Genomic DNA, 9,009 nt, shown 5'->3' on the forward strand with positions numbered 1-9,009 from the left:
AGCAGGGAAAAGCATTGCGTATTCGATTTTTCAGTCTCTTAACATTTTCTTCACCCCGTTGAATTGTCGCCTCTCTGCCTGCACTGCCACTGAAAAGTCAGGGAATATCCTAATGATTTGTGAATCCAGCTTCAGTTCCCCTTTCTCCCTGGCCAATCGGAGGATATGGTCTCTGTCCTTGTAGCTCAGAAGTTTTGCAATTATTGGTCTGGGGAAATCACCCGGTTTAGGGCGGGGTGCCAAGGAGCGATGAGCTCTTTCCACCGTGAAGAATGGTGAGAGTGTCGGGTTTCCAAGGAGGCCTTTGATGAGTTGTTCGACCGCGAGTTCCATGCGGCCCTTTAGTGCAGATTCGGGACCCCTACTATGCGAATATTATTTCTTCGGGACCTTGATTCGAGGTCATCACACTTAGCTTTGACCTGTTTCATGTCACGTACGAGCTCTGTGACTGTGTTTTGTAGAGTATGCACGTTATCCTCAGCAGATCCCATTCTTTGCTCCATTTCAGTGATCCTGGCCCCATGTTGGTCAATTTTCGCTTTCAGGGAGGCAACATTTGCGTTAATGTCATCTAGCTTTTCATGGAAGGCAGCAAAATTATTGGCCATGGATTCCATCATTGCGGACAGGTTTGGTTGGGGGGGTCTGGCATGCCTTCGTCCTCATCCTGTGTCGCAGACGACACCGCCTGGTCCGCTCTGGGCGCTATCTTGGCAAACCTGTCCATGGTGCCCACTTTGCTGTTAGCTTGCGCCTTGTTGGGCATTGCAGTGGAAGGAAATAGCACCTGGTTAGCAAGGATCAGTGGCGGCCCCAGGGCGGCCCCCAGAGGGAGGGACGGTAGCCGACCAGTGGTTACGGCGCGTGAGCGGCACAAGAGCAGCAGAGTTAGTGTTGTCAAGCCCAGGTGGAGGAGGCCCGTCCGTCGCGCGGCAGCGGCGGCAGCCCCGCACGCAGGGGTGAGCCTGCGAGGGCCAACAAGGCTAATGTGGAACACGTCTCTCTGAAGTATGGTTGGGCGCACTGGGCATCGGGCCGCCAGCGAGACAGGCAGGGGCCCCCTAGATGCCGGGGTGGCGCCCCAATGTTCAGCGGTGTACGTTGATAAGGTGGTAAATTGTCGCTTTTAGCCACCCCCTGGAAGCAGCAGGCCAGCAGCACAGGGGCCCAAGCCCGTGGATATGTAGAGACCCGCGGGTGACAGCCACACAGGACTACCACCACCTCAGTGCGCTGAAGAACAGTCAAATTTCAGGGGATGGTCCATGGGGGGCTGAGGCGCTGTAGGTATTAAGAGTTTGGGGGGGACCGGGCAAGCTCACGGGCAAACCCACAGGACGAAATGGAGTGTATAAGAAAGGAGGTAATGAGATACCATATCGTTTCATAATTGATTTACGCGCATTAAAAAAGTGGTTGATCCTCAATTCCCATTGGTCCCAGACGTCACCATGATTTTGACAATGATACCCACCTCGGCAGCATATTTTAGCGTGATAGACCTTAAGAATGCATTTTTTAGCATTCCAGTACACAAGGATAGCAGATACTTGTTTGCTTTCACGTTAGGAGGGCGGTCATTTACATTCACGCGCATTCCACAAGACTATACAGAGAGTCTGAGTATTTATAGCAGAGCATTGAAAGAACAGTTAGATATGTTATAACTATCGGTAGGTTGTGTATTGTTACAGTATATAGATGATTTATTGATTGCTGCTGATACAGAGGAGATTTGTAAAAAAAGTACTGTCTTGTTATTGTCACACTTAGCAGTGCATGGTCATAAAGCAAGTTTGAAAAAATTCCAATATTGTCGAAAGGAGGTGGCTTATTTGGGCTACCTACTTTCGAGACAGGGGAGAAGACTGACACCAGAAAGGATATAAAGTATCTCTGGTATGCCTATTCCAAAAACACACAAAGGAGTCAGAGCCATAATAGGCATGGCTTCCTATTGCCGGCAGTGGATAGTAAACTTCGCAATGATTGTGAAACCAATGGTGGCATTGACAAAAAAGGATGCTGTGATCCCTTTGCAATGGAATGAAGAATGCCAAAAAGCATTTGATCTGCTCAAAACTGCATTGTGCTCCACCCCAGTTTTGGGCACAACAAACTATGAAAAAAATGTCAGATTGTTTGTGCATAAGAATGAAGGCTGCACGTTGGCTGTCTTAACGCAGGAAAAAGGTGGAAGAAATAGACCATGCAGCTATTTTTCTTCTGCGCTGGACCCTGTAGCATAGCATGCGCTTTACCACGTTGGTTGCGAGCTGTTGCAGCGTCTGCTGCGTCAGTGAAACAAACTGAAGGAATGGTGCTGGGGCACACTTTAATTTTAATGGTGCCACATGCCATAGACATTCTATTAAATAGAACGCAGGCGCAACACCTCACGTCCGCTAGATTGACTAGATACGAAATTGTCCTATTTGCACCACACATTCAAATTATGAGGTGTAGCGCTTTGAATCCTGCAGAATTAATGCCACTGCCCAGGGGAGAAATAGGGGAGGAGGAATCACCCCCGCCCATGATTCTCTAATGGTTACTAAGGAAGAAACGAAAGGAAGAGTTGATTTAACAGACACCCCACAGAAAGAGCCAGATGGAGAACTGTTTTGTGACGGCTCCTGCTTCAAATTACCTGATGGCACATCAACTGCTGCCTATGCTATTACGACACAAAGAAGTATTTTAGAGAGTAAAATAATCCCCTACAACTCCGCACAAGCCGCGGAGATAATAGCATTAACCAGAGCATGTGAAATTTCTGAAAATTTGAGTGTAAACATATATAATGACAGCCAATACGCCTTTGGGGTGGTACATAACTTTGGCCGACTCTGTGCTGAGAGGAGTTTCTTGACATCACATGGAACCAGGATTCAACATGGCCCTTTCATTGTACGATTGCTGTCTGCACTTACGTGTCCAAAGTGCCTAGCAATAGTGAAATGCAAGGCGCATAAGACAGTAACATGTAAAGTGGGAGAGGGAAACGCATTTGCAGACAGGATTGCGAAACAAACTGCCACTGATTTGAATACCAAGATGTTAACAGTACAATCAGAAGAAGTGCCTTGCATGATAGAGAATGGGATTGCCACTGTCAAAGAGATGCAGGCAGAAGCAACTGCTGATGAAATACACGAATGGGCTGAGGGCTCTGCAGAACTAGATTTAGAAGGTTTCTGGGTGGACAAGAAAAGTAGAAATTGGATGCTGCCTAACTCCTATGTAACTGCAATGGTCACTATGGCCCACAGTCCCACACACATTTGTGCAACGAAAATAGTTCAGCACTTAGCTACTGTATGGCAGAACACACACATAAAGAAAAATGCAGAAAGACTAGTACAGAATTGCATTACGTGTCTGCAACACAATGGGCCTCATTCCGAGTACGGAGCTAACCAATGGCGCTATTAACGCCTTGGTTGACGCCGTACCCGGACCGGCAGCGCCTTGGTGGATGGCGGAATTACCGCCCCATTCCAAGGTCGACGGGGCGGTAATTCCCCATTCACCAAGGCTCTTCCCCATTCCCAAATGAGCCCCCATAGGGCTCAATGGGAATGGGGAAGATGCAAATAACGGTGACCGTTCATTACAGTCACCGTTATTGGCTTGGAGGCCCCTTTGCGCCCTCGACTTTAACACCTGCTCAAAGCAGGCGTTAAGGGCGAGGGCGCAAAGGGAACTCGGAGTATGGCGGTAAAGGATTACCACCACCGGTCTCGTTACCGGTGACCGCTATCCCTTACCGCCATACTCGGAATGAGGCCCAATGTTGGGAAAGGGACAGTGACTCCAACAGGTAGTTTTGGCCCCCCCTCTATGCCATTCGAGGTAATCCATTTTGATTTTATAGAAATGGAAAGGTGTCAGAACTTAAAATACGTCCTAGTGGTTGTGTGTGCGTTCAGTAAATTGGTAGAAGCATATCCATTGAAGGACTGTACTGCCATGAGCACTGCAAAAGTGATGTTAAAGGAGTACTTTTCACGGTTTGGCTTGCCCCGGGTCATATGGTCAGACAATGGCCCGCATTTTGTGGGCACAGTAGTATTACAGATTTGCGCAGGTCTCCAGATTGACAAACGATTCCATTGCGCCAGAAATCCGATGAGTGCCGAGCTTATTGAGCGCCAGAACGGTATATAAAAAGCCAAAATTAGTAAAATCTTTGCAGGGAATAAGTTATGATGGACAGATGCATTGCCCCTAGCTTTATTGTGCATGCGCACATCTGTGCAGGCAAGGACTGGGCTCTCCCCGTATGAGATTGTGATGGGGAGACCTGCTAATGTTTGGTGTGCGCCACAGCTGAGGCGATTGAATGAAGTCGAATAACCTGTGCTCAGTGCATATTGTAACCTGTTAAGCCAGAAATTGCGTTTGATTCATCAGCAGGTGCAGGAGGCTCTCCCCATCAGATACGTTGGTCCGTAGCATTCTCTGCAACCAGGCGATTGGATACTAGTGAACATTTTTGAGAGGAAAACATCACTTGCACCTAGGTGGCGTGGAACCTACCAAGTCCTTTTGGCAACACAAACTGCAGTCCGTGTGGACGGTAGGAAGGCGTGGATACATGCCACGCATACGAAGAAAGTCCCATCGCCATTGAAAGAACTGCCCGATCCAGACGACCAGAGGGAGACAGCTGCCTCAGAAACAAAGGAAATTGTTGCCAGCTCTTTGCCATGAAATTTGTTTGATCCTGAAACAAAGCCTGGAAAGATTGCTATAAAGGAGGAAGGGCTAAGAGTGCCCCAACGTTGCCCAGCAGAACCTGCATTACTGCTGGCTGTCACGAAGCCTGTATCATCATTTTGGCGCCCACCATCTTTCGTTGCGCCGCGGGCTGACACTGAGTCTGAGTCTGGAAGTGCACCCACACTATTCATCGATCACACAGTACCTGGATCAAGGCAGTATAATTTACGGCCTCAAAACAAGGAGTGATCAAATCTTCATTTTATTGATCTTTGTTGCCTCTGTTTCCCATCACGGATGAAGTGGGAACCGGAGGCCTAGTGGAGAGAGGCGTGGGAGTTGTGCAAATCCGACAGCTCAGGAACGCGGCTCCCTGGTGCTATCTTTGAAAATCCATGTGTAGATCACCCCTCACGGACAAGAGGGGCTCATATGGTACAAAGGCAATTGATAACTGCTCTGGAGTTCTTTGAGCGATGTGCAGAAGCACGATAATCTTGCCCAACGTATAGCAATCCAGGCTGCTGAGAACTGGCAAAACACTTTGTTGACATTCCTGAATTTATTAATATTCGAACAAGTGCAACGGTAAGAGATATTCACGATGAACATTGTTGGAGAAGAAGGATCAACAGAAAAAATGCCTGCACCAGTTTCTGCCCCCTCCTGCACCGCTGCTGATAATGAATTGACTATAGAGACTGTAAGGTTGCAGAAAAAACATTGCCGAAAAAATTGTATGCTGATCTTAACAATAGTCATGTGTGTTATGAGCATATTAGCACTGATAATGACAGTACTGGTATTATGGTATTTAGAAGAAATACACCCATTAGAAGTGTTCTTGCCAATTAGAAATATTTCTGCCACTGAAAGCCCGTTCCATGTAATTTCTTATATTTTGTCCCCAATGGAAGAGAGACACAGGGAAGGATATGGAAATAACACATTACTACTGATAATGAATATGACACACTCAATTCTGAGAAAAAACAATTGTTGGGTGTGTGCTCACTTACCACAGCATGGTGGTAAGGGAATAGGTTGGTATGTGCAGCCACTGCCATTGAGTTCTGCATGTTACGCGTCCTTAAGTGCATTGTATTGTGGGAAATGGAACAAGAGTGAAACGGGTCAATTAGATAAAACAAACATGGACGAATTTGAGGAGGTAATAATGAAACCAGTAGGTTGTTCTATATTTCATAAAACACGACTGATAACACTGGTAGTTATGCCTCAAGATAGATTATTTGTGCCATATAAATCATCTGTAATCACGTTTCATATGAACCTAGAAGGAAATAAAGATACAGTGCCGACCTCCTATACATTAAACTACAGTCCACGCTCTGTTCCCTTTTGCTTAAAAAAGAAGGGCTCCTATTCAGTAGGGACATTCACTAGATGTATGAATATAGCGTTCTTCGACAGAGAGGAAGAACCAGTGTATGTAGATGACCCTGTCTATTTTATATGTGGAGAAAAAGCTTATCCCTGGTTGCCTAGAAATTGGGGAGGTACTTGTTACTTGGGGATTCTGTTCCTGGGAGTGTTTCTTTCAAAAACAGCAGATATAGCCAAACTATCTAGATCAAGACCACGACGAGATAAGGAAGGAGGATTAATTGCAGAAGACATAGCAAAATCATTCATACCATTTTGGGGCCAAGCAATAAACTCCTATAATATAATACAATTGTCCAGAATATTAGAGCAAACGATAAATGGGACAACGGATTGTACAACATGACATTGGAGGAAAAAGGGATTAGATTGATGACACTCCAAAATAGGATAGCTCTTGACATAATTTTGGCTGATCGTGGGGGAGTTTGCAAAATCGTGGGATCATCATGTTGCGTATTTGTAAGTGACTCCTCCCCTACGATTTTTGAAGCGATAAAAAAGTTGCACGTTTTGAGCTCCGACCTCCATCCCCCAGAAGGTAGCTGGGAATTAAACATAAGCTCCTGCTTTTGGGAAATATTACACTTATGGGGATGGAAATTAGTTGCAATCCTAGTAGCAGTGCTCAGAATATTAATGACTTGTTGTTGTTGCATACACTGTTTACCAATAATTTGCACTGAAATAAGTGAGGAGTGCGCACATATAGTAACGCAGGAAAAAACTCCCAGGCTGGATACTAAAATGAATCATGAAATGAAGACAGTGAAAGAATTAATGTCCATACATTTTGATGACAATGATGATGAGAATAGTAGTATGCAAAGCTCGGAATCAGATACCTGGTCAGAAGAAGATGCAATGTTTGGATGATGCGTTTGGCTTAAGGCCAAGAGGAGGGTTCGTGAGTCCAGAAATTACCCTCCCATAACATAGGCGATTTATTCTGTTGGCCGAAAACCAACCGCCTCATATGTTCAGCATTATTAGTACAGACTCATGAGCATGACCAGAGAGCGTCCATTTTGATGGAATAGAATTCGCCATTTTGACTAATTTTCGCTTCTTGCTTTCTGTTTAAACTGCTTTGCTGTAAGCGTATTCTATTCCATTATTCTATTGTTGCTCATGCATGAAGCAAGGCCACAAGATACATGTTGAAACACAACGCAGGCAACCCAGACAGCAATGCCCGGTCTCCTCCCTCAAAAGTCCTTGGAAGTAAGCAACAAGGCATTTAATCACTACGCAGGTGCCAGCTAGTCTCGCTGATGCGGTAGAAAAGGTGGAAACAAACAATTAATGGCTTGAATTATGCTCTCTTTTACGTCCCCTTTGACTGAGCCCTGTAGAGCGAGCTGACCCGTAGCACACGAATAGAAACTACAAGATAGTGATGCCTGGAATGTGTCTCTCCCCTGCACACAGTTTGCTTGTAAGAACAAGGGCAGTATGTTCCCTAAAACAAAGAATCATGTCTGCAAGTCCGCAAATTGCAAACTGTTGCTACATGAATGTCTGAAGGTGTCATATTTGTCACAATTGTCAATCTTCGAATCCATTTCAAAGGAATTACATTATGGGCGGTATTGAATATGTAATTACTGATAATAAGATGTTTGTTTTGTATATATGTAACAGTTGTAAAAATGCTCTCTCTCTAGTGTCCCACGGACACACGTTGCGGGACGTGAGACCCAGTTGGCCAACTGAGACTATTTGCTTTGCAATAAAGCCTAGATTTTGGGAATTGAACCTTGTGTCTGGCGTATCAGTTCAGGTGTGGTGTTTGTGCCTTGTTTCTTTATGCGAGGGTCCCCTAGGGGCCCCATCAAGTAAACCAGCAAAGGCATAATAGTTTCTAACATTGTGCTGTTGCATTGCTATTTTTAACATACTATCCATGTTGCCTTCCTTGTAAATTGCCTGTTACAACGGAACTGTGCATCAGAACACATTAATAGTGTTGCTCTCTGTGTAATTTGGCAATAATGACTGGCAGTGCAATGTTTTAGGCCAATTTCAGGCATAATGGTAATATATGAATTATGATGTTACCAATGTTAAGTTTTGTCATTATTACTGGCATCACTAACATGATCCATAACTAATTGGTATAACATAGCGCAAGCAAATCGGGGAAGGATGCCCCCACTTTTTTTTATGTATGTAAAATGACAGCGGTGACATCATGTGCCGATTACACGTGATGTCACTGCCGGTATATCAACAAGTTTCAAAATGGCGGCCGCATGGAGACATCACGTGGCACGCCAGGGATGATTCCTAACCGGACATCCCTCTTTCAGATTGCTTTAAAGAATGGATTTCAACCATCTACAGGTAACATCCATGAAAATGAATCAGATAACTTTTTACACTAAGAGAAGGCAATTAGAACTATTTAACCTGATCTCCCAAAGTAAACCCAATAACTAATTTGGTAGATGATGAATAATTGAGGAGCCACTAACCAATTATTGGAAATACCATAAACTGAAAACATATGCAGGTTGGAATTCCCCAGGAAAACAAGGGGTGAGATTATTTCTCACTATTTGAGCACTGTCACAGGTTGGAAGCCCACTACTCGTCTAAAGTGACACACTGAAACTATTTTTACTCTGTTTGCACCTCATTAGGGATAGCAATATGCTATATTGATCATAACATTATTTGAGAACAGAGAAGAAGTAGGTTGAGTGTAATGTTATGAAACCACATATTTGAACTTTATCTAGAAGATATGGAACATGCTGACACACAGTATAATGCAAATGATGTAAAGCTTAACAATACCTATTTGCACCTTATGCATGAACTGGATTCACAAGGGTGTGGGGGAGCAACTACTCTCCAACCAATCATTGA

The 9,009-nt window shown here is 44.7% G+C and overlaps 1 protein-coding gene across 2 annotated transcripts in view; it reads left to right on the forward strand.

Annotated features, from left to right (window-relative positions):
- Positions 1-7,893, forward strand: part of LOC138569149 (uncharacterized) — a 167,355-nt gene extending 159,462 nt beyond the window's left edge. For both annotated transcript variants that reach the window (XR_011303147.1, XM_069646864.1), the window contains one exon: positions 4,420-7,893. The gene's annotated coding sequence lies outside the window, so the exon portion shown is untranslated. The remainder of the gene's footprint in view (positions 1-4,419) is intronic.
- Positions 7,894-9,009: the final 1,116 nt, after the last annotated feature.

The sequence above is a fragment of the Ambystoma mexicanum genome, chromosome 2q (assembly GCF_040938575.1).
Source record: "Ambystoma mexicanum isolate Mex_15411 chromosome 2q, UKY_AmexF1_1, whole genome shotgun sequence".
NCBI lineage: Eukaryota > Metazoa > Chordata > Amphibia > Caudata > Ambystomatidae > Ambystoma > Ambystoma mexicanum.